This window comes from Pseudophryne corroboree, unplaced genomic scaffold, assembly GCF_028390025.1.
Source record: "Pseudophryne corroboree isolate aPseCor3 unplaced genomic scaffold, aPseCor3.hap2 scaffold_1234, whole genome shotgun sequence".
Classification (NCBI taxonomy): domain Eukaryota; kingdom Metazoa; phylum Chordata; class Amphibia; order Anura; family Myobatrachidae; genus Pseudophryne; species Pseudophryne corroboree.
In genome coordinates this window covers 90,576-117,984 of record NW_026967860.1, presented here as the reverse complement: position 1 = coordinate 117,984, position 27,409 = coordinate 90,576, and the positions used below count along the sequence as shown (strand labels likewise).

The 27,409-nt window shown below is 53.9% G+C and overlaps 1 protein-coding gene across 2 annotated transcripts in view; it reads left to right on the top strand.

Moving 5' to 3' along the window:
* The first annotated feature begins 380 nt into the window (after positions 1-380).
* Positions 381-27,409, top strand: part of LOC134993038 (zinc finger protein 345-like) — a 65,346-nt gene continuing 38,317 nt past the window's right edge. Inside the window, exons 1-2 of one of the 2 annotated variants that reach the window (XM_063950832.1) lie at positions 381-501; positions 9,031-9,211. The gene's annotated coding sequence lies outside the window, so the exon portion shown is untranslated. The remainder of the gene's footprint in view (positions 502-9,030; positions 9,212-27,409) is intronic. The other variant, XM_063950831.1, reaches the window with a different exon arrangement.

Here is a 27,409-nt window from a genome sequence, read left to right as displayed (position 1 = left end):
TGGCTGAGTGACGCGAAACTGCGTGCTGTGGGCGGAGCTGGAGGTAGTTGAGTGACGGGGCATTGCGACCTATGAGAGGGAGAGAGGGCGGGACTGGAGGTAACTGACTGGAAGCTGCGATTTATGAGCAGGTGAGTGGGCGTGGCCACGGCCAATGGACAGGAGAGTGATAGGATACGGTGGCCAATGGGCGGGAGAGTGGGCGGGCAGGGAGAGGTTGTTGTGTGACGAGACGCTGCATCCAATGGGCAATGAGTGGGCGGGGCTGGAGGTAAATGAGTGACGCAGTATTGCGGCCTATGAGAGGGAGTAAGGGCGGGGCTGAGTGTGATAGTGACTGGAAGCTGCGGCCTATAAGCAGTGAGTGGGCGGGGCTGCTCCTGGTTGATGAGTTACCGTGGTAGTCACTACCCATAATCCTATGCGTTATGCTGATCCCACGGAAATTCCGCCCCGCCCACTTCCGGTACACAGGGTGTGAGCTGCTGCCTTATCCTCCAGGTAATGTCCCCTCATCCCACCTGTCTCCTGCCCCCACCTCTCCTAATACCCCCTCTCCTGCCCCATCCTCTCCTAATACCCCCTCTCCTGCCCCAACCTATCCTAATACCCCCACTCCTGCCCCATCCTCTCCTAATACCCCCTCTCCTGCCCCATCCTCTCCTAATACCCCCCTCTCCTGCCCCCAACATCTCCTAATACCCCCTCTCCTGCCCCCAACCTCTCCTAATACCCCCTCTCCTGCCCCCACCTCTCCTAATACCCCATCTCCTGCCCCCACCTCTCCTAATACCCCCTCTCCTGCCCCCACCTCTCCTAATACCCTCTCCTGCCCCCATCCTCTCCTAATACCCCCTCTCCTGCCCCCATCCTCTCCTAATACCCCCTCTCCTGCCCCCATCCTCTCCTAATACCCCCTCTCCTGCCCCATCCTCTCCTAATACCCCCTCTCCTGCCCCACCCACCTCTCCTAATGCCCCCTCTCCTGCCCCCATCCTCTCCTAATACCCCCCTCTCCTGCCCCCAACCTCTCCTAATACCCTGCCTTCAACCTCTCCTAATACCCCCTCTCCTGCCCCCAATCGCCCCTCTCCTGCCTCCAACCTCTCCTAATACCCCCTCCCCTGCCCCAACCTCTCCTAATACCCCCTCTCCTGCCCCAAGTCCTCCTAATACCCCCTCTCCTGCCCCATCCTCTCCTAATACCCTCTCCTGCCCCCACCTCTCCTAATACCCCCTCTCCTTCCCCCATCCTCTCCTAATACCCCCTCTCCTTCCCCCATCCTCTCCTAATACCCCCTCTCCTTCCCCCATCCTCTCCTAATACCCCCTCTCCTTCCCCCATCCTCTCCTAATACCCCCTCTCCTTCCCCCATCCTCTCCTAATACCCCCTCTCCTGCCCCCATCCTCTCCTAATACCCCCTCTCCTGCCCCCATCCTCTCCTAATACCCCCCTATCCTGCCCCCAACCTCTCCTAATACCCTGCCTTCAACCTCTCCTAATACCCCCTCTCCTGCCCCCAATCGCCCCTCTCCTGACCCCAACCTCTCCTAATACCCCCCTCTCCTGACCCAACCTCTCCTAATACCCCCCTCTCCTGCCCCCACCTCTCCTAATACCCCCTCTCCTGCCCCCAATCGCCCCTCTCCTGCCTCCAACCTCTCCTAATACCCCCTCCCCTGCCCCAACCTCTCCTAATACCCCCTCTCCTGCCCCAAGTCCTCCTAATACCCCCTCTCCTGCCCCAAGTCCTCCTAATACCCCCTCTCCTGCCCCAAGTCCTCCTAATACCCCCTCTCCTGCCCCAAGTCCTCCTAATACCCCCTCTCCTGCCCCAAGTCCTCCTAATACCCCCTCTCCTGCCCCCAACCTCTCCTAATACCCCCTCTCCTGCCCCCAACCTCTCCTAATACCCCCTCTCCTGCCCCCAACCTCTCCTAATACCCCCTCTCCTGCCCCCATCCTCTCCTAATACCCCCTCTCCTGCCCCCATCCTCTCCTAATACCCCCTCTCCTGCCCCCACCTCTCCTAATACCCCCTCTCCTGCCCCCACCTCTCCTAATACCCCCTCTCCTGCCCCCACCTCTCCTAATGCCCCCATTCTCTCCTAATACCCCCTCTACTGCCCCAAATCCTCCTAATACCCCCTCTCCTAATACCCCCTCTCCTGCCCCCAACCTCTCCTAATACCCCCTCTCCTGCCCCCAACCTCTCCTAATACCCCCTCTCCTGCCCCCAACCTCTCCTAATACCCCCTCTCCTGCCCCCAACCTCTCCTAATACCCCCTCTCCTGCCTCCAACCTCTCCTAATACCCCCTCTCCTGCCCCCATCCTCTCCTAATACCCCCTCTCCTGCCCCCATCCTCTCCTAATACCCTCTCTCCTGCCCCCATCCTCTCCTAATACCCTCTCTCCTGCCACTGACATTCTCCTAATACCCCCTCACCTGCATTCCCTACAATCTCCTAATGCCCCCTCACCTGCTGCCCCTGGCATTGTCCTAATGCCCTCTCACCTGCTGCCCCTGACATTGTCCTAATGCCCTCTCACCTGCTGCCCCTGACATTATCCTAATGCCCCCACACCTGCTGCCCCTGACATTCTCCTAATGGCCCCTCACCTGCTTCCCCTGCGTTATCCTAATGCCCCCTCACCTGCTGCTCCTGACATTCTCCTAATGCCCCTCACCTGCTGCCCCTGACATTCTCCTAATGCCCCCTCACCTGCTGCCCCTGACATTCTCCTAATGCCCCCTCACCTGCTGCCCCTGACATTCTCCTAATGCCCCCTCACCTGCTGCCCCTGACATTCTCCTAATGCCCCCTCACCTGCTGCCCCTGACATTCTCCTAATGCCCCCTCACCTGCTGCCCCTGACATTCTCCTAATGCCCCCTCACCTGCTGCCCCTGACATTCTCCTAATGCCCCCTCACCTGCTGCCCCTGACATTCTCCTAATGCCCCCTCACCTGCTGCCCCTGACATTCTCCTAATGCCCCCTCACCTGCTGCCCCTGACATTCTCCTAATGCCCCCTCACCTGCTGCCCCTGACATTCTCCTAATGCCCCCTCACCTGCTGCCCCTGACATTCTCCTAATGCCCCCTCACCTGCTGCCCCTGACATTCTCCTAATGCCCCTTTACTTGATGCCCCTGACATTCTCCTAATGCCCCCTTACTTGATGCCCCTGACAGTCTCCTAATGCCCCCTCACCTGCCGCCCCTGACAGTCTCCTAATGCCCCCTCACCTGCCGCCCCTGACATTCTCCTAATGCCCCCTCACCTGCCGCCCCTGACATTCTCCTAATGCCCCCTCACCTGCCGCCCCTGACATTCTCCTAATGCCCCCTCACCTGCCGCCCCTGACATTCTCCTAATGCCCCCTCACCTGCCGCCCCTGACATTCTCCTAATGCCCCCTCACCTGCCGCCCCTGACATTCTCCTAATGCCCCCTCACCTGCCGCCCCTGACATTCTCCTAATGCCCCCTCACCTGCCGCCCCTGACATTCTCCTAATGCCCCCTCACCTGCCGCCCCTGACATTCTCCTAATGCCCCCTCACCTGCCGCCCCTGACATTCTCCTAATGCCCCCTCACCTGCCGCCCCTGACATTCTCCTAATGCCCCCTCACCTGCCGCCCCTGACATTCTCCTAATGCCCCCTCACCTGCCGCCCCTGACATTCTCCTAATGCCCCCTCACCTGCCGCCCCTGACATTCTCCTAATGCCCCCTCACCTGCCGCCCCTGACATTCTCCTAATGCCCCCTCACCTGCCGCCCCTGACATTCTCCTAATGCCCCCTCACCTGCCGCCCCTGACATTCTCCTAATGCCCCCTCACCTGCCGCCCCTGACATTCTCCTAATGCCCCCTCACCTGCCGCCCCTGACATTCTCCTAATGCCCCCTCACCTGCCGCCCCTGACATTCTCCTAATGCCCCCTCACCTGCCGCCCCTGACATTCTCCTAATGCCCCCTCACCTGCCGCCCCTGACATTCTCCTAATGCCCCTGACACTCTCCGAATGCCTCCTCACCTGCTGCCCCCTGCCTGTCACCTGCTACCCCCTGCCTGTACCTTACCACCCCGTCTGTCACCCGCCTCTCCTGCCACCCCCTGCCTCTACCCTGCCACTCCTGCCTGTCACCCACCTCTCATGCCATCCCCTGCCTGTCATCTGTTACTCCCTGTATGTCACCCGCCTCTGCTGACGCCCCTGCCTGTCACCCACCTCTCATGCCATCCCCTACATGTCATCTGCCTCCCGCTGCCTGTCATCTGTTACTCCCTGTATGTCACTCCCCTCTGCTGCCAGCCCCTGCCTGTCACCCACCTCTCATGCCACCCCCTGCATGTCATCTGCCTCCCCCTGCCACTCGCTGCCTGTCACCCACCTTTCCTTCCACCTCCTGCCTGTACCCTGCCACCCGCCTCTCCTGCCGCCCCCAGTCTATACCCTACCACCCCGTCCTGTACCTTACCACCTCCTGTCTGTCACCCACTTCTCATGCCATCCACTGCTTGTCATCTGCCCCTCCCTGTATGTCACCTTCCTCTCCTGCCACCCCCTGCATGTCACCCACCTCTTATGCCATCCCTTGCATGTCATCTGCCACTTCCTGTTTGTCACCCGCCTTTCCTGCCACCCGCTGCCTGTCACCCACCTCTCCTGCCACCCCCTGCCTGTACCCTACCACCCCCTGCCACCCCGTCTGTCACCCGCCTCTCTTGCCACCACCTGTCGTCCTCAGTCTATACCCTACCACCCTGTCCTGTACCCTGCCAGTCGTCTGCAGCTGCTTGCCAGTTGCCTGACACTCCTGCTGCCCCTGCCTCTTCTACCACCCCCTGTCTGTCACCTGCCACCACCTGCCTTTCCTACCACCCCCCTGCCCATCACCTGCCACTTTCCTGCCTGTAACCTGCCTCTACTATCACCCGCTGTCTTTCACCTGCCACCCGCCTGTCTTACCTGTGCCTCTCTGCCTGTACCTTTCCTCCATTGCCTCTTCTACCACCCCCTGCCCGTCATCTTTCACCACCTGCATCTCCTGCCACCCACATGTCCGTCACCTGGCTCTCCTGCTTGTACCCTGCTGCCTCACCTGCAGCCCCCTACTCATCACCTGCCACTCCTGCATCTGCCTGGCTGTACCCTGACACATCTTCCTCTCCTGCCACCCCCTTTTCATCACCTGCCGTCCCCCCTGACTGTCACCTGGCGTGTCCCCCCCCCCCCCCCCCCCCCCATGGCCGTCACCTGTCGTGTCCCGTCCCCCCCCCCCCCCCCCCCTGGCCGTCACCTGTCGTCGTTCTCCCCCCCCCCCCCCCCGGCAGTCAGCTGTCGTTTCAATAATGCCCACGTGTATATACCTCTGCACCTGTGTATAATGCCCACGTGTGTATACCTCTGCACCTGTGTCTAATGCCCACGTGTATATACCACTGCACCTGTGTCTAATGCCCACGTGTATATACCACTGCACCTGTGTATAATGCCCACGTGTATATACCTCTGCACCTGTGTATAATGCCCACGTGTGTATACCTCTGCACCTGTGTATATAGCCCACGTGTATATACCTCTGTACCTGTGTCTAATGCCCACGTGTATATACCTCTGCACCTGTGTCTAATGCCCACGTGTATATACCTCTGCACCTGTGTCTAATGCCCACGTGTATATACCTCTGCACCTGTGTCTAATGCCCACGTGTATATACCTCTGCACCTGTGTCTAATGCCCACGTGTATATACCTCTGCACCTGTGTCTAATGCCCACGTGTATATACCTCTGCACCTGTGTCTAATGCCCACGTGTGTATACCTCTGCACCTGTGTCTAATGCCCACGTGTGTATACCTCTGCACCTGTGTATATAGCCCACGTGTGTATACCTCTGCACCTGTGTCTAATGCCCACGTGTGTATACCTCTGCACCTGTGTATAATGCCCACGTGTATATACCTCTGCACCTGTGTATAATGCCCACGTGTGTATACCTCTGCACCTGTGTATAATGCCCACGTGTGTATACCTCTGCACCTGTGTCTAATGCCCACGTGTGTATACCTCTGCACCTGTGTATAATGCCCACGTGTGTATAGCGCTGCACCTGTGTATAATGCCCACGTGTGTATACCTCTGCACCTGTGTATAATGCCCACGTGTGTATAACTCTGCACCTGTGTCTAATGCCCACGTGTGTATACCTCTGCCCCTGTGTCTAATGCCCACGTGTGTATACCTCTGCACCTGTGTATAATGCCCACGTGTATATACCTCTGCACCTGTATATAATGCCCACGTGTATATACCTCTGCACCTGTGTATAATGCCCACGTGTGTATACCTCTGCACCTGTGTATAATGCCCACGTGTGTATACCTCTGCACCTGTGTATAATGCCCACGTGTGTATACCTCTGCACCTGTGTATAATGCCCACGTGTGTATACCTCTGCACCTGTGTATAATGCTCACGTGTGTATACCTCTGCACCTGTGTATAATGACCACGTGTGTATACCTCTGCACCTGTGTATAATGCCCACGTGTGTATACCTCTGCACCTGTGTCTAATGCCCACGTGTGTATACCTCTGCACCTGTGTCTAATGCCCACGTGTGTATACCTCTGCACCTGTGTATAATGCCCACGTGTGTATACCTCTGCACCTGTGTATAATGCCCACGTGTATATACCACTGCACCTGTGTATAATGCCCACGTGTATATACCACTGCACCTGTGTCTAATGCCCACGTGTATATACCTCTGTACCTGTGTCTAATGCCCACGTGTATATACCACTGCACCTGTGTCTAATGCCCACGTGTATATACCTCTGTACCTGTGTCTAATGCCCACGTGTATATACCTCTGTACCTGTGTCTAATGCCCACGTGTATATACCTCTGTACCTGTGTCTAATGCCCACGTGTATATACCTCTGCACCTGTGTCTAATGCCCACGTGTATATACCTCTGCACCTGTGTATAATGCCCACGTGTGTATATACCTCTGCACCTGTGTATAATGCCCACGTGTATATACCACTGCACCTGTGTCTAATGCCCACGTGTGTATATACCTCTGCACCTGTGTATAATGCCCACGTGTATATACCTCTGCACCTGTGTATAATGCCCACGTGTGTATACCTCTGCACCTGTGTATTTTGCCCACGTGTGTATACCTCTGCACCTGTGTATAATGCCCACGTGTGTATACCGCTGCACCTGTGTATAATGCCCACGTGTGTATACCTCTGCACCTGTGTATAATGCCCACGTGTGTATACCGCTGCACCTGTGTCTAATGCCCACGTGTGTATACCGCTGCACCTGTCTAATGCCCACGTGTGTATACCGCTGCACCTGTGTATAATGCCCACGTGTATATACCACTGCACCTGTGTCTAATGCCCACGTGTGTATACCTCTGCACCTGTGTATATAGCCCACGTGTATATACCACTGCACCTGTGTATAATGCCCACGTGTGTATACCTCTGCACCTGTGTCTAATGCCCACGTGTGTATACCTCTGCACCTGTGTATAATGCCCACGTGTATATAATGCTGCACCTGTGTATAATGCCCACGTGTATATACCTCTGCACCTGTGTATAATGCCCACGTGTGTATAGCTCTGCACCTGTGTCTAATGCCCACGTGTGTATACCTCTGCACCTGTGTATAATGCCCACGTGTGTATACCTCTGCACCTGTGTATAATGCCCACGTGTGTATACCTCTGCACCTGTGTATAATGCCCACGTGTGTATACCTCTGCACCTGTGTATAATGCCCACGTGTGTATACCTCTGCACCTGTGTATAATGCCCACGTGTGTATACCTCTGCACCTGTGTATATAGCCCACGTGTGTATACCACTGCACCTGTGTATAATGCCCACGTGTGTATACCTCTGCACCTGTGTCTAATGCCCACGTGTGTATACCTCTGCACCTGTGTCTAATGCCCACGTGTGTATACCTCTGCACCTGTGTCTAATGCCCACGTGTGTATACCTCTGCACCTGTGTCTAATGCTCACGTGTGTATACCTCTGCACCTGTGTATAATGCCCACGTGTGTGTATACCTCTGCACCTGTGTCTAATGCCCACGTGTGTGTATACCTCTGCACCTGTGTCTAATGCCCACGTGTGTGTATACCTCTGCACCTGTGTCTAATGCCCACGTGTGTGTATACCTCTGCACCTGTGTCTAATGCCCACGTGTGTATACCTCTGCACCTGTGTCTAATGCCCACGTGTGTATACCTCTGCACCTGTGTATAATGCCCACGTGTGTATACCTCTGCACCTGTGTATAATGCCCACGTGTGTATACCTCTGCACCTGTGTATAATGCCCACGTGTGTATACCTCTGCACCTGTGTCTAATGCCCACGTGTGTATACCTCTGCACCTGTGTCTAATGCCCACGTGTGTATACCTCTGCACCTGTGTCTAATGCCCACGTGTGTATACCTCTGCACCTGTGTCTAATGCCCACGTGTGTATACCTCTGCACCTGTGTATAATGCCCACGTGTATATACCTCTGCACCTGTGTATAATGCCCACGTGTATATACCTCTGCTCCTGTGTGTAATCCTTGGGCTCATATATTGTGTGTAAATCTGTCTCTGGTACTAGCCAGTGCCTCCTGATAAATGTACCTCATCGCACGTCCCTCGTGTGTGTCTGGTAGGTGCATTGAGTAGAAAGGAGGTAACCATAATGCAGAGGTAAGTGTGCCCGTTACAGGACAGGTGCACTGTGTGGGTTGGGATGAGTGTGTCTATTGGCACAGTAGTAATAATACAGGGACGTGAGGGGGGTCTAGGAGTGTCACAGTGACATCACTTATATCTATAGTAATAATACAGGGACATGACTGGGGAGGTGAGGGGATCTGGGAGCGTCACAGTGAAATCACTTATATCTATAGTAATAATACAGGGGAGATGAGGAGATCTGTGAGTATTTACAGTAATGTCTCCCCCATTTCGCAGGGTTACGCAATAGTGAAGAAGACATCCGGCGAGTGTGAGACACCGAGCAGCCATCCCCGTGTGTCAGGAGGACTGCGCAGGACCCAGAGCCCCATCACGGTGCCTCCACCTCACTCACTGACACATTGACCAGAAGATCCTGGAACTCCCTAACAAGATCATTAAGCTGCTGACTGGAGAGGTGACTGCTGGGAATAGGACATTATACAGTAACACCGGGGGATGTGTCTGGGTGATGACTGGAGAGGAGACTGCTGGGAATGGGGTATTATACAGTAACACCAGGGGATGTGTCTGGGTGATGACTGGAGAGGTGACTGCTGGGAATGGGGCATTATACAGTAACACCAGGGGACGTGTCTGGGTGATGACTGGAGAGGTGACTGCTGGGAATGGGGAATTATACAGTAACACCAGGGGACGTGTCTGGGTGATGACTGGAGAGGTGACTGCTGGGAATGGGACATTATACAGTAACACCGGGGGATGTGTCTGGGTGATGACTGGAGAGGTGACTGCTGGGAATTGGGCATTATACAGTAACACCGGGGAATGTGTCTGGGTGATGACTGGAGAGGTGACTGCTGGGAATGGGGCATTATACAGTAACACCAGGGGACATGTCTGGGTGATGACTGGAGAGGTGACTGCTGGGAATTGGGCATTATACAGTAACACCGGGGGACGTGTCTGGGTGATGACTGGAGAGGTGACTGCTGGGAATGGGACATTATACAGTAACACCGGGGGACGTGTCTGGGTGATGACTGGAGAGGTGACTGCTGGGAATGGGACATTATACAGTAACACCAGGGGATGTGTCTGGGTGATGACTGGAGAGGTGACTGCTGGGAATGGGGCATTATACAGTAACACCAGGGGACATGTCTGGGTGATGACTGGAGAGGTGACTGCTGGGAATTGGGCATTATACAGTAACACCAGGGGACATGTCTGGGTGATGACTGGAGAGGTGACTGCTGGGAATGGGACATTATACAGTAACACCAGGGGATGTGTCTGGGTGATGACCGGAGAGGTGACTGCTGGGAATGGGACATTATACAGTAACACTGGGGGACGTATCTGGGTGGTGACTGCTGGGAATGGGGCATTATACAGTGACACCAGGGGATGTGTCTGGGTGATGACTGGAGAGGTGACTGCTGGGAATGGGACATTATACAGTAACACCAGGGGACATGTCTGGGTGATGACTGGAGAGGTGACTGCTGGGAATGGGACATTATACAGTAACACCAGGGGATGTGTCTGGGTGATGACCGGAGAGGTGACTGCTGGGAATGGGACATTATACAGTAACACTGGGGGACGTATCTGGGTGGTGACTGCTGGGAATGGGGCATTATAGAGTCACAATGGGGGACGTATCTGGGTGGTGACTACTGGGAATGGGGCATTATACAGTAACACCAGGGGATGTGTCTGGGTGATGACTGGAGAGGTGACTGCTGGGAATGGGGCATTATACAGTAACACCAGGGGATGTGTCTGGGTGATGACTGGAGAGGTGACTGCTGGGAATTGGGCATTATACAGTAACACCGGGGAATGTGTCTGGGTGATGACTGGAGAGGTGACTGCTGGGACTGGGGCATTATACAGTAACACCGGGGGACGTGTCTGGGTGATGACTGGAGAGGTGACTGCTGGGACTGGGGCATTATACAGTAACACCGGGGGACGTGTCTGGGTGATGACTGGAGAGGTGACTGCTGGGAATGGGACATTATACAGTAACACCAGGGGACGTGTCTGGGTGATGACTGGAGAGGTGACTGCTGGGAATGGGGCATTATACAGTAACACCAGGGGACATGTCTGGGTGATGACTGGAGAGGTGACTGCTGGGAATTGGGCATTATACAGTAACACTGGGGACGTGTCTGGGTGGTGACTGGAGAGGTGACTGCTGGGAATGGGACATTATACAGTAACACCAGGGGATGTGTCTGGGTGATGACTGGAGAGGTGACTGCTGGGAATGGGACATTATACAGTAACACCAGGGGATGTGTCTGGGTGATGACCGGAGAGGTGACTGCTGGGAATGGGACATTATACAGTAACACTGGGGGACATATCTGGGTGGTGACTGCTGGGAATGGGGCATTATACAGTGACACCAGGGGATGTGTCTGGGTGATGACTGGAGAGGTGACTGCTGGGAATGGGACATTATACAGTAACACCAGGGGATGTGTCTGGGTGATGACTGGAGAGGTGACTGCTGGGAATTGGGCATTATACAGTAACACTGGGGGACGTGTCTGGGTGGTGACTGGAGAGGTGACTGCTGGGAATGGGACATTATACAGTAACACTGGGGGACGTATCTGGGTGGTGACTGCTGGGAATGGGGCATTATACAGTGACACCAGGGGATGTGTCTGGGTGATGACTGGAGAGGTGACTGCTGGGAATGGGACATTATACAGTAACACCAGGGGAAGTGTCTGGGTGATGACTGGAGAGGTGACTGCTGGAAATGGGACATTATACAGTAACACCAGGGGATGTGTCTGGGTGATGACCGGAGAGGTGACTGCTGGGAAGGGGACATTATACAGTAACACCAGGGGATGTGTCTGGGTGATGACCGGAGAGGTGACTGCTGGGAATGGGACATTATACAGTAACACCAGGGGATGTGTCTGGGTGATGACCGGAGAGGTGACTGCTGGGAATGGGACATTATACAGTAACACCAGGGGATGTGTCTGGGTGATGACCGGAGAGGTGACTGCTGGGAATGGGACATTATACAGTAACACCAGGGGATGTGTCTGGGTGATGACCGGAGAGGTGACTGCTGGGAATGGGACATTATACAGTAACACCGGGGGACATGTCTGGGTGATGACTGGAGAGGTGACTGCTGGGAATGGGGTATTATACAGTAACACCAGGTGATGTGTCTGGGTGATGACTGGAGAGGTGACTGCTGGGAATGGGACATTATACAGTAACACCAGGGGATGTGTCTGGGTGATGACCGGAGAGGTGACTGCTGGGAAGGGGACATTATACAGTAACACCAGGGGATGTGTCTGGGTGATGACCGGAGAGGTGACTGCTGGGAAGGGGACATTATACAGTAACACCAGGGGATGTGTCTGGGTGATGACCGGAGAGGTGACTGCTGGGAATGGGACATTATACAGTAACACTTGGGGACATATCTGGGTGGTGACTGCTGGGAATGGGGCATTATACAGTAACACCAGGGGACATGTCTGGGTGATGACTGGAGAGGTGACTGCTGGGAATGGGGAATTATACAGTAACACCAGGGGACGTGTCTGGGTGATGACTGGAGAGGTGACTGCTGGGAATGGGACATTATACAGTAACACCGGGGGACATGTCTGGGTGATGACTGGAGAGGTGACTGCTGGGAATGGGACATTATACAGTAACACCGGGGGACATGTCTGGGTGATGACTGGAGAGGTGACTGCTGGGAATGGGACATTATACAGTAACACCAGGGGATGTGTCTGGGTGATGACTGGAGAGGTGACTGCTGGGAATGGGGCATTATACAGTAACACCAGGGGACATGTCTGGGTGATGACTGGAGAGGTGACTGCTGGGAATTGGGCATTATACAGTAACACCAGGGGACATGTCTGGGTGATGACTGGAGAGGTGACTGCTGGGAATGGGACATTATACAGTAACACCAGGGGATGTGTCTGGGTGATGACCGGAGAGGTGACTGCTGGGAATGGGACATTATACAGTAACACTGGGGGACATATCTGGGTGGTGACTGCTGGGAATGGGGCATTATACAGTAACACCAGGGGATGTGTCTGGGTGATGACTGGAGAGGTAACTGCTGGGAATTGGGCATTATACAGTAACACTGGGGGACGTGTCTGGGTGGTGACTGGAGAGGTGACTGCTGGGAATGGGACATTATACAGTAACACTGGGGGACGTATCTGGGTGGTGACTGCTGGGAATGGGGCATTATACAGTGACACCAGGGGATGTGTCTGGGTGATGACTGGAGAGGTGACTGCTGGGAATGGGACATTATACAGTAACACCAGGGGATGTGTCTGGGTAATGACCGGAGAGGTGACTGCTGGGAAGGGGACATTATACAGTAACACCAGGGGATGTGTCTGGGTGATGACCGGAGAGGTGACTGCTGGGAAGGGGACATTATACAGTAACACCAGGGGATGTGTCTGGGTGATGACCGGAGAGGTGACTGCTGGGAATGGGACATTATACAGTAACACTGGGGGACATATCTGGGTGGTGACTGCTGGGAATGGGGCATTATACAGTAACACCAGGGGATGTGTCTGGGTGATGACTGGAGAGGTGACTGCTGGGAATGGGACATTATACAGTAACACCAGGGGATGTGTCTGGGTGATGACCGGAGAGGTGACTGCTGGGAATGGGACATTATACAGTAACACCAGGGGATGTGTCTGGGTGATGACTGGAGAGGTGACTGCTGGGAATGGGACATTATACAGTAACACCGGGGGATGTGTCTGGGTGATGACTGGAGAGGTGACTGCTGGGAATGGGGCATTATACAGTAACACCAGGGGACATGTCTGGGTGATGACTGGAGAGGTGACTGCTGGGAATTGGGCATTATACAGTAACACCAGGGGACATGTCTGGGTGGTGACTGCTGGGAATGGGACATTATACAGTAACACCAGGGGATGTGTCTGGGTGATGACCGGAGAGGTGACTGCTGGGAATGGGACATTATACAGTAACACTGGGGGACATATCTGGGTGGTGACTGCTGGGAATGGGGCATTATACAGTAACACCAGGGGATGTGTCTGGGTGATGACTGGAGAGGTGACTGCTGGGAATTGGGCATTATACAGTAACACTGGGGGACGTGTCTGGGTGGTGACTGCTGGGAATGGGACATTATACAGTAACACTGGGGGACGTATCTGGGTGGTGTCTGCTGGGAATGGGGCATTATACAGTGACACCAGGGGATGTGTCTGGGTGATGACTGGAGAGGTGACTGCTGGGAATGGGACATTATACAGTAACACCAGGGGAAGTGTCTGGGTGATGACTGGAGAGGTGACTGCTGGGAATGGGACATTATACAGTAACACCAGGGGATGTGTCTGGGTGATGACCGGAGAGGTGACTGCTGGGAAGGGGGCATTATACAGTAACACCAGGGGATGTGTCTGGGTGATGACTGGAGAGGTGACTGCTGGGAATTGGGCGTTATACAGTAACACTGGGGGACGTGTCTGGGTGGTGACTGGAGAGGTGACTGCTGGGAATGGGACATTATACAGTAACACTGGGGGACGTATCTGGGTGGTGACTGCTGGGAATGGGGCATTATACAGTAACACCAGGGAACGTGTCTGGGTGATGACTGGAGAGGTGACTGCTGGGAATGGAGCATTATACAGTAACACCAGGGGAAGTGTCTGGGTGATGACTGGAGAGGAGACTGCTGGGAATTGGGCATGATACAGTAACACTGGGGGACGTGTCTGGGTGGTGACTGGAGAGGTGACTGCTGGGAATGGGACATTATACAGTAACACTGGGGGACGTATCTGGGTGGTGACTGCTGGGAATGGGGCATTATACAGTGACACCAGGGGATGTGTCTGGGTGATGACTGGAGAGGTGACTGCTGGGAATGGGACATTATACAGTAACACCAGGGGAAGTGTCTGGGTGATGACTGGAGAGGAGACTGCTGGGAATTGGGCATGATACAGTAACACTGGGGGACGTGTCTGGGTGGTGACTGGAGAGGTGACTGCTGGGAATGGGACATTATACAGTAACACTGGGGGACGTATCTGGGTGGTGACTGCTGGGAATGGGGCATTATACAGTGACACCAGGGGATGTGTCTGGGTGATGACTGGAGAGGTGACTGCTGGGAATGGGACATTATACAGTAACACCAGGGAACGTGTCTGGGTGATGACTGGAGAGGTGACTGCTGGGAATGGAGCATTATACAGTAACACCAGGTGATGTGTCTGGGTGATGACTGGAGAGGTGACTGCTGGGAATGGGACATTATACAGTAACACCAGGGGATGTTTCTGGGTGATGACTGGAGAGGTGACTGCTGTGAATGGGGCATTATACAGTAACACCAGGGGATGTGTCTGGGTGATGACTGGAGAGGTGACTGCTGGGAATTGGGCATTATACAGTGACACTGGGGGACGTATCTGGGTGGTGACTGCTGGGAATGGGGCATTATAGAGTCACAATGGGGGACGTATCTGGGTGGTGACTACTGGGAATGGGGCATTATACAGTAACACCAGGGGATGTGTCTGGGTGATGACTGGAGAGGTGACTGCTGGGAATTGGGCATTATACAGTAACACCGGGGAATGTGTCTGGGTGATGACTGGAGAGGTGACTGCTGGGACTGGGGCATTATACTGTAACACCGGGGGACGTGTCTGGGTGATGACTGGAGAGGTGACTGCTGGGACTGGGGCAATATACAGTAACACCGGGGACGTGTCTGGGTGATGACTGGAGAGGTGACTGCTGGGAATGGGACATTATACAGTAACACCAGGGGACGTGTCTGGGTGATGACTGGAGAGGTGACTGCTGGGAATGGGGCATTATACAGTAACACCAGGGGACATGTCTGGGTGATGACTGGAGAGGTGACTGCTGGGAATTGGGCATTATACAGTAACACTGGGGGACGTGTCTGGGTGGTGACTGGAGAGGTGACTGCTGGGAATGGGACATTATACAGTAACACCAGGGGATGTGTCTGGGTGATGACTGGAGAGGTGACTGCTGGGAATGGGACATTATACAGTAACACCAGGGGATGTGTCTGGGTGATGACCGGAGAGGTGACTGCTGGGAATGGGGCATTATACAGTAACACCAGGGGATGTGTCTGGGTGATGACTGGAGAGGTGACTGCTGGGAATGGGACATTATACAGTAACACCAGGGGATGTGTCTGGGTGATGACCGGAGAGGTGACTGCTGGGAATGGGACATTATACAGTAACACTGGGGGACATATCTGGGTGGTGACTGCTGGGAATGGGGCATTATACAGTAACACCAGGGGATGTGTCTGGGTGATGACTGGAGAGGTGACTGCTGGGAATTGGGCATTATACAGTAACACTGGGGGACGTGTCTGGGTGGTGACTGCTGGGAATGGGACATTATACAGTAACACTGGGGGACGTATCTGGGTGGTGTCTGCTGGGAATGGGGCATTATACAGTGACACCAGGGGATGTGTCTGGGTGATGACTGGAGAGGTGACTGCTGGGAATGGGACATTATACAGTAACACCAGGGGAAGTGTCTGGGTGATGACTGGAGAGGTGACTGCTGGGAATGGGACATTATACAGTAACACCAGGGGATGTGTCTGGGTGATGACCGGAGAGGTGACTGCTGGGAAGGGGGCATTATACAGTAACACCAGGGGATGTGTCTGGGTGATGACTGGAGAGGTGACTGCTGGGAATTGGGCATTATACAGTAACACTGGGGGACGTGTCTGGGTGGTGACTGGAGAGGTGACTGCTGGGAATGGGACATTATACAGTAACACTGGGGGACGTATCTGGGTGGTGACTGCTGGGAATGGGGCATTATACAGTAACACCAGGGAACGTGTCTGGGTGATGACTGGAGAGGTGACTGCTGGGAATGGAGCATTATACAGTAACACCAGGGGAAGTGTCTGGGTGATGACTGGAGAGGAGACTGCTGGGAATTGGGCATGATACAGTAACACTGGGGGACGTGTCTGGGTGGTGACTGGAGAGGTGACTGCTGGGAATGGGACATTATACAGTAACACTGGGGGACGTATCTGGGTGGTGACTGCTGGGAATGGGGCATTATACAGTAACACCAGGGGATGTGTCTGGGTGATGACTGGAGAGGTGACTGCTGGGAATTGGGCATTATACAGTAACACCGGGGAATGTGTCTGGGTGATGACTGGAGAGGTGACTGCTGGGACTGGGGCATTATACTGTAACACCGGGGGACGTGTCTGGGTGATGACTGGAGAGGTGACTGCTGGGACTGGGGCAATATACAGTAACACCGGGGGACGTGTCTGGGTGATGACTGGAGAGGTGACTGCTGGGAATGGGACATTATACAGTAACACCAGGGGACGTGTCTGGGTGATGACTGGAGAGGTGACTGCTGGGAATGGGGCATTATACAGTAACACCAGGGGACATGTCTGGGTGATGACTGGAGAGGTGACTGCTGGGAATTGGGCATTATACAGTAACACTGGGGGACGTGTCTGGGTGGTGACTGGAGAGGTGACTGCTGGGAATGGGACATTATACAGTAACACCAGGGGATGTGTCTGGGTGATGACTGGAGAGGTGACTGCTGGGAATGGGACATTATACAGTAACACCAGGGGATGTGTCTGGGTGATGACCGGAGAGGTGACTGCTGGGAATGGGACATTATACAGTAACACTGGGGGACATATCTGGGTGGTGACTGCTGGGAATGGGGCATTATACAGTGACACCAGGGGATGTGTCTGGGTGATGACTGGAGAGGTGACTGCTGGGAATTGGGCATTATACAGTAACACTGGGGGACGTGTCTGGGTGGTGACTGGAGAGGTGACTGCTGGGAATGGGACATTATACAGTAACACTGGGGGACGTATCTGGGTGGTGACTGCTGGGAATGGGGCATTATACAGTGACACCAGGGGATGTGTCTGGGTGATGACTGGAGAGGTGACTGCTGGGAATGGGACATTATACAGTAACACCAGGGGAAGTGTCTGGGTGATGACTGGAGAGGTGACTGCTGGAAATGGGACATTATACAGTAACACCAGGGGATGTGTCTGGGTGATGACCGGAGAGGTGACTGCTGGGAAGGGGACATTATACAGTAACACCAGGGGATGTGTCTGGCTGATGACCGGAGAGGTGACTGCTGGGAATGGGACATTATACAGTAACACCAGGGGATGTGTCTGGGTGATGACCGGAGAGGTGACTGCTGGGAATGGGACATTATACAGTAACACCAGGGGATGTGTCTGGGTGATGACTGGAGAGGTGACTGCTGGGAATGGGACATTATACAGTAACACCAGGGGATGTGTCTGGGTGATGACTGGAGAGGTGACTGCTGGGAATGGGACATTATACAGTAACACCAGGGGATGTGTCTGGGTGATGACTGGAGAGGTGACTGCTGGGAATGGGACATTATACAGTAACACTGGGGGACGTGTCTGGGTGGTGACTGGAGAGGTGACTGCTGGGAATGGGACATTATACAGTAACACTGGGGGACGTATCTGGGTGGTGACTGCTGGGAATGGGGCATTATACAGTGACACCAGGGGATGTGTCTGGGTGATGACTGGAGAGGTGACTGCTGGTAATGGGACATTATACAGTAACACCAGGGGAAGTGTCTGGGTGATGACTGGAGAGGTGACTGCTGGAAATGGGACATTATACAGTAACACCAGGGGATGTGTCTGGGTGATGACCGGAGAGGTGACTGCTGGGAAGGGGACATTATACAGTAACACCAGGGGATGTGTCTGGGTGATGACCGGAGAGGTGACTGCTGGGAAGGGGACATTATACAGTAACACCAGGGGATGTGTCTGGGTGATGACCGGAGAGGTGACTGCTGGGAATGGGACATTATACAGTAACACTGGGGGACATATCTGGGTGGTGACTGCTGGGAATGGGGCATTATACAGTAACACCAGGGGACATGTCTGGGTGATGACTGGAGAGGTGACTGCTGGGAATGGGGCATTATACAGTAACACCAGGGGACGTGTCTGGGTGATGACTGGAGAGGTGACTGCTGGGAATGGGACATTATACAGTAACACCGGGGGACATGTCTGGGTGATGACTGGAGAGGTGACTGCTGGGAATGGGGTATTATACAGTAACACCAGGGGATGTGTCTGGGTGATGACTGGAGAGGTGACTGCTGGGAATGGGACATTATACAGTAACACCAGGGGATGTGTCTGGGTGGTGACTGGAGAGGTGACTGCTGGGAATGGGACATTATACAGTAACACTGGGGGACGTATCTGGGTGGTGACTGCTGGGAATGGGGCATTATACAGTGACACCAGGGGATGTGTCTGGGTGATGACTGGAGAGGTGACTGCTGGGAATGGGACATTATACAGTAACACCAGGGGAAGTGTCTGGGTGATGACTGGAGAGGTGACTGCTGGAAATGGGACATTATACAGTAACACCAGGGGATGTGTCTGGGTGATGACCGGAGAGGTGACTGCTGGGAAGGGGACATTATACAGTAACACCAGGGGATGTGTCTGGGTGATGACCGGAGAGGTGACTGCTGGGAAGGGGACATTATACAGTAACACCAGGGGATGTGTCTGGGTGATGACCGGAGAGGTGACTGCTGGGAATGGGACATTATACAGTAACACTGGGGGACATATCTGGGTGGTGACTGCTGGGAATGGGGCATTATACAGTAACACCAGGGGATGTGTCTGGGTGATGACTGGAGAGGTGACTGCTGGGAATGGGGTATTATACAGTAACACCAGGGGATGTGTCTGGGTGATGACCGGAGAGGTGACTGCTGGGAAGGGGACATTATACAGTAACACCAGGGGATGTGTCTGGGTGATGACCGGAGAGGTGACTGCTGGGAATGGGACATTATACAGTAACACTGGGGGACATATCTGGGTGGTGACTGCTGGGAATGGGGCATTATACAGTAACACCGGGGGACATGTCTGGGTGATGACTGGAGAGGTGACTGCTGGGAATGGGGTATTATACAGTAACACCAGGGGATGTGTCTGGGTGATGACTGGAGAGGTGACTGCTGGGAATGGGACATTATACAGTAACACCAGGGGATGTGTCTGGGTGATGACCGGAGAGGTGACTGCTGGGAATGGGGCATTATACAGTAACACCAGGGGATGTGTCTGGGTGATGACTGGAGAGGTGACTGCTGGGAATGGGACATTATACAGTAACACCAGGGGATGTGTCTGGGTGATGACCGGAGAGGTGACTGCTGGGAATGGGACATTATACAGTAACACTGGGGGACATATCTGGGTGGTGACTGCTGGGAATGGGGCATTATACAGTAACACCAGGGGATGTGTCTGGGTGATGACTGGAGAGGTGACTGCTGGGAATTGGGCATTATACAGTAACACTGGGGGACGTGTCTGGGTGGTGACTGCTGGGAATGGGACATTATACAGTAACACTGGGGGACGTATCTGGGTGGTGTCTGCTGGGAATGGGGCATTATACAGTGACACCAGGGGATGTGTCTGGGTGATGACTGGAGAGGTGACTGCTGGGAATGGGACATTATACAGTAACACCAGGGGAAGTGTCTGGGTGATGACTGGAGAGGTGACTGCTGGGAATGGGACATTATACAGTAACACCAGGGGATGTGTCTGGGTGATGACCGGAGAGGTGACTGCTGGGAAGGGGGCATTATACAGTAACACCAGGGGATGTGTCTGGGTGATGACTGGAGAGGTGACTGCTGGGAATTGGGCATTATACAGTAACACTGGGGGACGTGTCTGGGTGGTGACTGGAGAGGTGACTGCTGGGAATGGGACATTATACAGTAACACTGGGGGACGTATCTGGGTGGTGACTGCTGGGAATGGGGCATTATACAGTAACACCAGGGAACGTGTCTGGGTGATGACTGGAGAGGTGACTGCTGGGAATGGAGCATTATACAGTAACACCAGGGGAAGTGTCTGGGTGATGACTGGAGAGGAGACTGCTGGGAATTGGGCATGATACAGTAACACTGGGGGACGTGTCTGGGTGGTGACTGGAGAGGTGACTGCTGGGAATGGGACATTATACAGTAACACTGGGGGACGTATCTGGGTGGTGACTGCTGGGAATGGGGCATTATACAGTAACACCAGGGGATGTGTCTGGGTGATGACTGGAGAGGTGACTGCTGGGAATTGGGCATTATACAGTAACACCGGGGAATGTGTCTGGGTGATGACTGGAGAGGTGACTGCTGGGACTGGGGCATTATACTGTAACACCGGGGGACGTGTCTGGGTGATGACTGGAGAGGTGACTGCTGGGACTGGGGCAATATACAGTAACACCGGGGGACGTGTCTGGGTGATGACTGGAGAGGTGACTGCTGGGAATGGGACATTATACAGTAACACCAGGGGACGTGTCTGGGTGATGACTGGAGAGGTGACTGCTGGGAATGGGGCATTATACAGTAACACCAGGGGACATGTCTGGGTGATGACTGGAGAGGTGACTGCTGGGAATTGGGCATTATACAGTAACACTGGGGGACGTGTCTGGGTGGTGACTGGAGAGGTGACTGCTGGGAATGGGACATTATACAGTAACACCAGGGGATGTGTCTGGGTGATGACTGGAGAGGTGACTGCTGGGAATGGGACATTATACAGTAACACCAGGGGATGTGTCTGGGTGATGACCGGAGAGGTGACTGCTGGGAATGGGACATTATACAGTAACACTGGGGGACATATCTGGGTGGTGACTGCTGGGAATGGGGCATTATACAGTGACACCAGGGGATGTGTCTGGGTGATGACTGGAGAGGTGACTGCTGGGAATTGGGCATTATACAGTAACACTGGGGGACGTGTCTGGGTGGTGACTGGAGAGGTGACTGCTGGGAATGGGACATTATACAGTAACACTGGGGGACGTATCTGGGTGGTGACTGCTGGGAATGGGGCATTATACAGTGACACCAGGGGATGTGTCTGGGTGATGACTGGAGAGGTGACTGCTGGGAATGGGACATTATACAGTAACACCAGGGGAAGTGTCTGGGTGATGACTGGAGAGGTGACTGCTGGAAATGGGACATTATACAGTAACACCAGGGGATGTGTCTGGGTGATGACCGGAGAGGTGACTGCTGGGAAGGGGACATTATACAGTAACACCAGGGGATGTGTCTGGGTGATGACCGGAGAGGTGACTGCTGGGAAGGGGACATTATACAGTAACACCAGGGGATGTGTCTGGCTGATGACCGGAGAGGTGACTGCTGGGAATGGGACATTATACAGTAACACCAGGGGATGTGTCTGGGTGATGACCGGAGAGGTGACTGCTGGGAATGGGACATTATACAGTAACACCAGGGGATGTGTCTGGGTGATGACTGGAGAGGTGACTGCTGGGAATGGGACATTATACAGTAACACCAGGGGATGTGTCTGGGTGATGACTGGAGAGGTGACTGCTGGGAATGGGACATTATACAGTAACACCAGGGGATGTGTCTGGGTGATGACTGGAGAGGTGACTGCTGGGAATGGGACATTATACAGTAACACTGGGGGACGTGTCTGGGTGGTGACTGGAGAGGTGACTGCTGGGAATGGGACATTATACAGTAACACTGGGGGACGTATCTGGGTGGTGACTGCTGGGAATGGGGCATTATACAGTGACACCAGGGGATGTGTCTGGGTGATGACTGGAGAGGTGACTGCTGGTAATGGGACATTATACAGTAACACCAGGGGAAGTGTCTGGGTGATGACTGGAGAGGTGACTGCTGGAAATGGGACATTATACAGTAACACCAGGGGATGTGTCTGGGTGATGACCGGAGAGGTGACTGCTGGGAAGGGGACATTATACAGTAACACCAGGGGATGTGTCTGGGTGATGACCGGAGAGGTGACTGCTGGGAAGGGGACATTATACAGTAACACCAGGGGATGTGTCTGGGTGATGACCGGAGAGGTGACTGCTGGGAATGGGACATTATACAGTAACACTGGGGGACATATCTGGGTGGTGACTGCTGGGAATGGGGCATTATACAGTAACACCAGGGGACATGTCTGGGTGATGACTGGAGAGGTGACTGCTGGGAATGGGGCATTATACAGTAACACCAGGGGACGTGTCTGGGTGATGACTGGAGAGGTGACTGCTGGGAATGGGACATTATACAGTAACACCGGGGGACATGTCTGGGTGATGACTGGAGAGGTGACTGCTGGGAATGGGGTATTATACAGTAACACCAGGGGATGTGTCTGGGTGATGACTGGAGAGGTGACTGCTGGGAATGGGACATTATACAGTAACACCAGGGGATGTGTCTGGGTGGTGACTGGAGAGGTGACTGCTGGGAATGGGACATTATACAGTAACACTGGGGGACGTATCTGGGTGGTGACTGCTGGGAATGGGGCATTATACAGTGACACCAGGGGATGTGTCTGGGTGATGACTGGAGAGGTGACTGCTGGGAATGGGACATTATACAGTAACACCAGGGGAAGTGTCTGGGTGATGACTGGAGAGGTGACTGCTGGAAATGGGACATTATACAGTAACACCAGGGGATGTGTCTGGGTGATGACCGGAGAGGTGACTGCTGGGAAGGGGACATTATACAGTAACACCAGGGGATGTGTCTGGGTGATGACCGGAGAGGTGACTGCTGGGAAGGGGACATTATACAGTAACACCAGGGGATGTGTCTGGGTGATGACCGGAGAGGTGACTGCTGGGAATGGGACATTATACAGTAACACTGGGGGACATATCTGGGTGGTGACTGCTGGGAATGGGGCATTATACAGTAACACCAGGGGATGTGTCTGGGTGATGACTGGAGAGGTGACTGCTGGGAATGGGGTATTATACAGTAACACCAGGGGATGTGTCTGGGTGATGACCGGAGAGGTGACTGCTGGGAAGGGGACATTATACAGTAACACCAGGGGATGTGTCTGGGTGATGACCGGAGAGGTGACTGCTGGGAATGGGACATTATACAGTAACACTGGGGGACATATCTGGGTGGTGACTGCTGGGAATGGGGCATTATACAGTAACACCGGGGGACATGTCTGGGTGATGACTGGAGAGGTGACTGCTGGGAATGGGGTATTATACAGTAACACCAGGGGATGTGTCTGGGTGATGACTGGAGAGGTGACTGCTGGGAATGGGACATTATACAGTAACACCAGGGGATGTGTCTGGGTGATGACTGGAGAGGTGACTGCTGGGAATGGGGAATTATACAGTAACACTAGGGCACGTGTCTGGGTGATGACTGGAGAGGTGACTGCTGGGAATGGGGCATTATACAGTAACACCAGGGGATGTGTCTGGGTGATGACTGGAGAGGTAACTGCTGGGAATTGGGCATTATACAGTAACACTGGGGGATGTGTCTGGGTGATGACTGGAGAGGTGACGGCTGGGAATTGGGCATTATACAGTAACACCGGGGAATGTGTCTGGGTGATGACTGGAGAGGTGACTGCTGGGACTGGGGCATTATACAGTAACACCGGGGGACGTGTCTGGGTGATGACTGGAGAGGTGACTGCTGGGAATGGGGCATTATACAGTAACACCGGGGGATGTGTCTGGGTGATGACTGGAGAGGTGACTGCTGGGAATGGGACATTATACAGTAACACCAGGGGATGTGTCTGGGTGATGACTGGAGAGGTGACTGCTGGGAATGGGGCATTATACAGTAACACCAGGGGACATGTCTGGGTGATGACTGGAGAGGTGACTGCTGGGAATTGGGCATTATACAGTAACACCAGGGGACATGTCTGGGTGATGACTGGAGAGGTGACTGCTGGGAATGGGACATTATACAGTAACACTGGGGGACGTGTCTGGGTGGTGACTGGAGAGGTGACTGCTGGGAATGGGACATTATACAGTAACACTGGGGGACGTATCTGGGTGGTGACTGCTGGGAATGGGGCATTATACAGTGACACCAGGGGATGTGTCTGGGTGATGACTGGAGAGGTGACTGCTGGGAATGGGACATTATACAGTAACACCAGGGGATGTGTCTGGGTAATGACCGGAGAGGTGACTGCTGGGAAGGGGACATTATACAGTAACACCAGGGGATGTGTCTGGGTGATGACCGGAGAGGTGACTGCTGGGAAGGGGACATTATACAGTAACACCAGGGGATGTGTCTGGGTGATGACCGGAGAGGTGACTGCTGGGAATGGGACATTATACAGTAACACTGGGGGACATATCTGGGTGGTGACTGCTGGGAATGGGGCATTATACAGTAACACCAGGGGATGTGTCTGGGTGATGACTGGAGAGGTGACTGCTGGGAATGGGACATTATACAGTAACACCAGGGGATGTGTCTGGGTGATGACCGGAGAGGTGACTGCTGGGAATGGGACATTATACAGTAACACCAGGGGATGTGTCTGGGTGATGACTGGAGAGGTGACTGCTGGGAATGGGACATTATACAGTAACACCGGGGGATGTGTCTGGGTGATGACTGGAGAGGGGACTGCTGGGAATGGGACATTATACAGTAACACCAGGGGATGTGTCTGGGTGATGACTGGAGAGGTGACTGCTGGGAATGGGGCATTATACAGTAACACCAGGGGACATGTCTGGGTGATGACTGGAGAGGTGACTGCTGGGAATTGGGCATTATACAGTAACACCAGGGGACATGTCTGGGTGGTGACTGCTGGGAATGGGACATTATACAGTAACACCAGGGGATGTGTCTGGGTGATGACCGGAGAGGTGACTGCTGGGAATGGGACATTATACAGTAACACTGGGGGACATATCTGGGTGGTGACTGCTGGGAATGGGGCATTATACAGTAACACCAGGGGATGTGTCTGGGTGATGACTGGAGAGGTGACTGCTGGGAATTGGGCATTATACAGTAACACTGGGGGACGTGTCTGGGTGGTGACTGCTGGGAATGGGACATTATACAGTAACACTGGGGGACGTATCTGGGTGGTGACTGCTGGGAATGGGGCATTATACAGTGACACCAGGGGATGTGTCTGGGTGATGACTGGAGAGGTGACTGCTGGGAATGGGACATTATACAGTAACACCAGGGGAAGTGTCTGGGTGATGACTGGAGAGGTGACTGCTGGGAATGGGACATTATACAGTAACACCAGGGGATGTGTCTGGGTGATGACCGGAGAGGTGACTGCTGGGAAGGGGGCATTATACAGTAACACCAGGGGATGTGTCTGGGTGATGACTGGAGAGGTGACTGCTGGGAATTGGGCATTATACAGTAACACTGGGGGACGTGTCTGGGTGGTGACTGGAGAGGTGACTGCTGGGAATGGGACATTATACAGTAACACTGGGGGACGTATCTGGGTGGTGACTGCTGGGAATGGGGCATTATACAGTAACACCAGGGAACGTGTCTGGGTGATGACTGGAGAGGTGACTGCTGGGAATGGAGCATTATACAGTAACACCAGGGGAAGTGTCTGGGTGATGACTGGAGAGGAGACTGCTGGGAATTGGGCATGATACAGTAACACTGGGGGACGTGTCTGGGTGGTGACTGGAGAGGTGACTGCTGGGAATGGGACATTATACAGTAACACTGGGGGACGTATCTGGGTGGTGACTGCTGGGAATGGGGCATTATACAGTGACACCAGGGGATGTGTCTGGGTGATGACTGGAGAGGTGACTGCTGGGAATGGGACATTATACAGTAACACCAGGGGAAGTGTCTGGGTGATGACTGGAGAGGAGACTGCTGGGAATTGGGCATGATACAGTAACACTGGGGGACGTGTCTGGGTGGTGACTGGAGAGGTGACTGCTGGGAATGGGACATTATACAGTAACACTGGGGGACGTATCTGGGTGGTGACTGCTGGGAATGGGGCATTATACAGTGACACCAGGGAACGTGTCTGGGTGATGACTGGAGAGGTGACTGCTGGGAATGGAGCATTATACAGTAACACCAGGTGATGTGTCTGGGTGATGACTGGAGAGGTGACTGCTGGGAATGGGACATTATACAGTAACACCAGGGGATGTTTCTTGGTGATGACTGGAGAGGTGACTGCTGTGAATGGGGCATTATACAGTAACACCAGGGGATGTGTCTGGGTGATGACTGGAGAGGTGACTGCTGGGAATTGGGCATTATACAGTGACACTGGGGGACGTATCTGGGTGGTGACTGCTGGGAATGGGGCATTATAGAGTCACAATGGGGGACGTATCTGGGTGGTGACTACTGGGAATGGGGCATTATACAGTAACACCAGGGGATGTGTCTGGGTGATGACTGGAGAGGTGACTGCTGGGAATGGGGCATTATACAGTAACACCAGGGGATGTGTCTGGGTGATGACTGGAGAGGTGACTGCTGGGAATTGGGCATTATACAGTAACACCGGGGAATGTGTCTGGGTGATGACTGGAGAGGTGACTGCTGGGACTGGGGCATTATA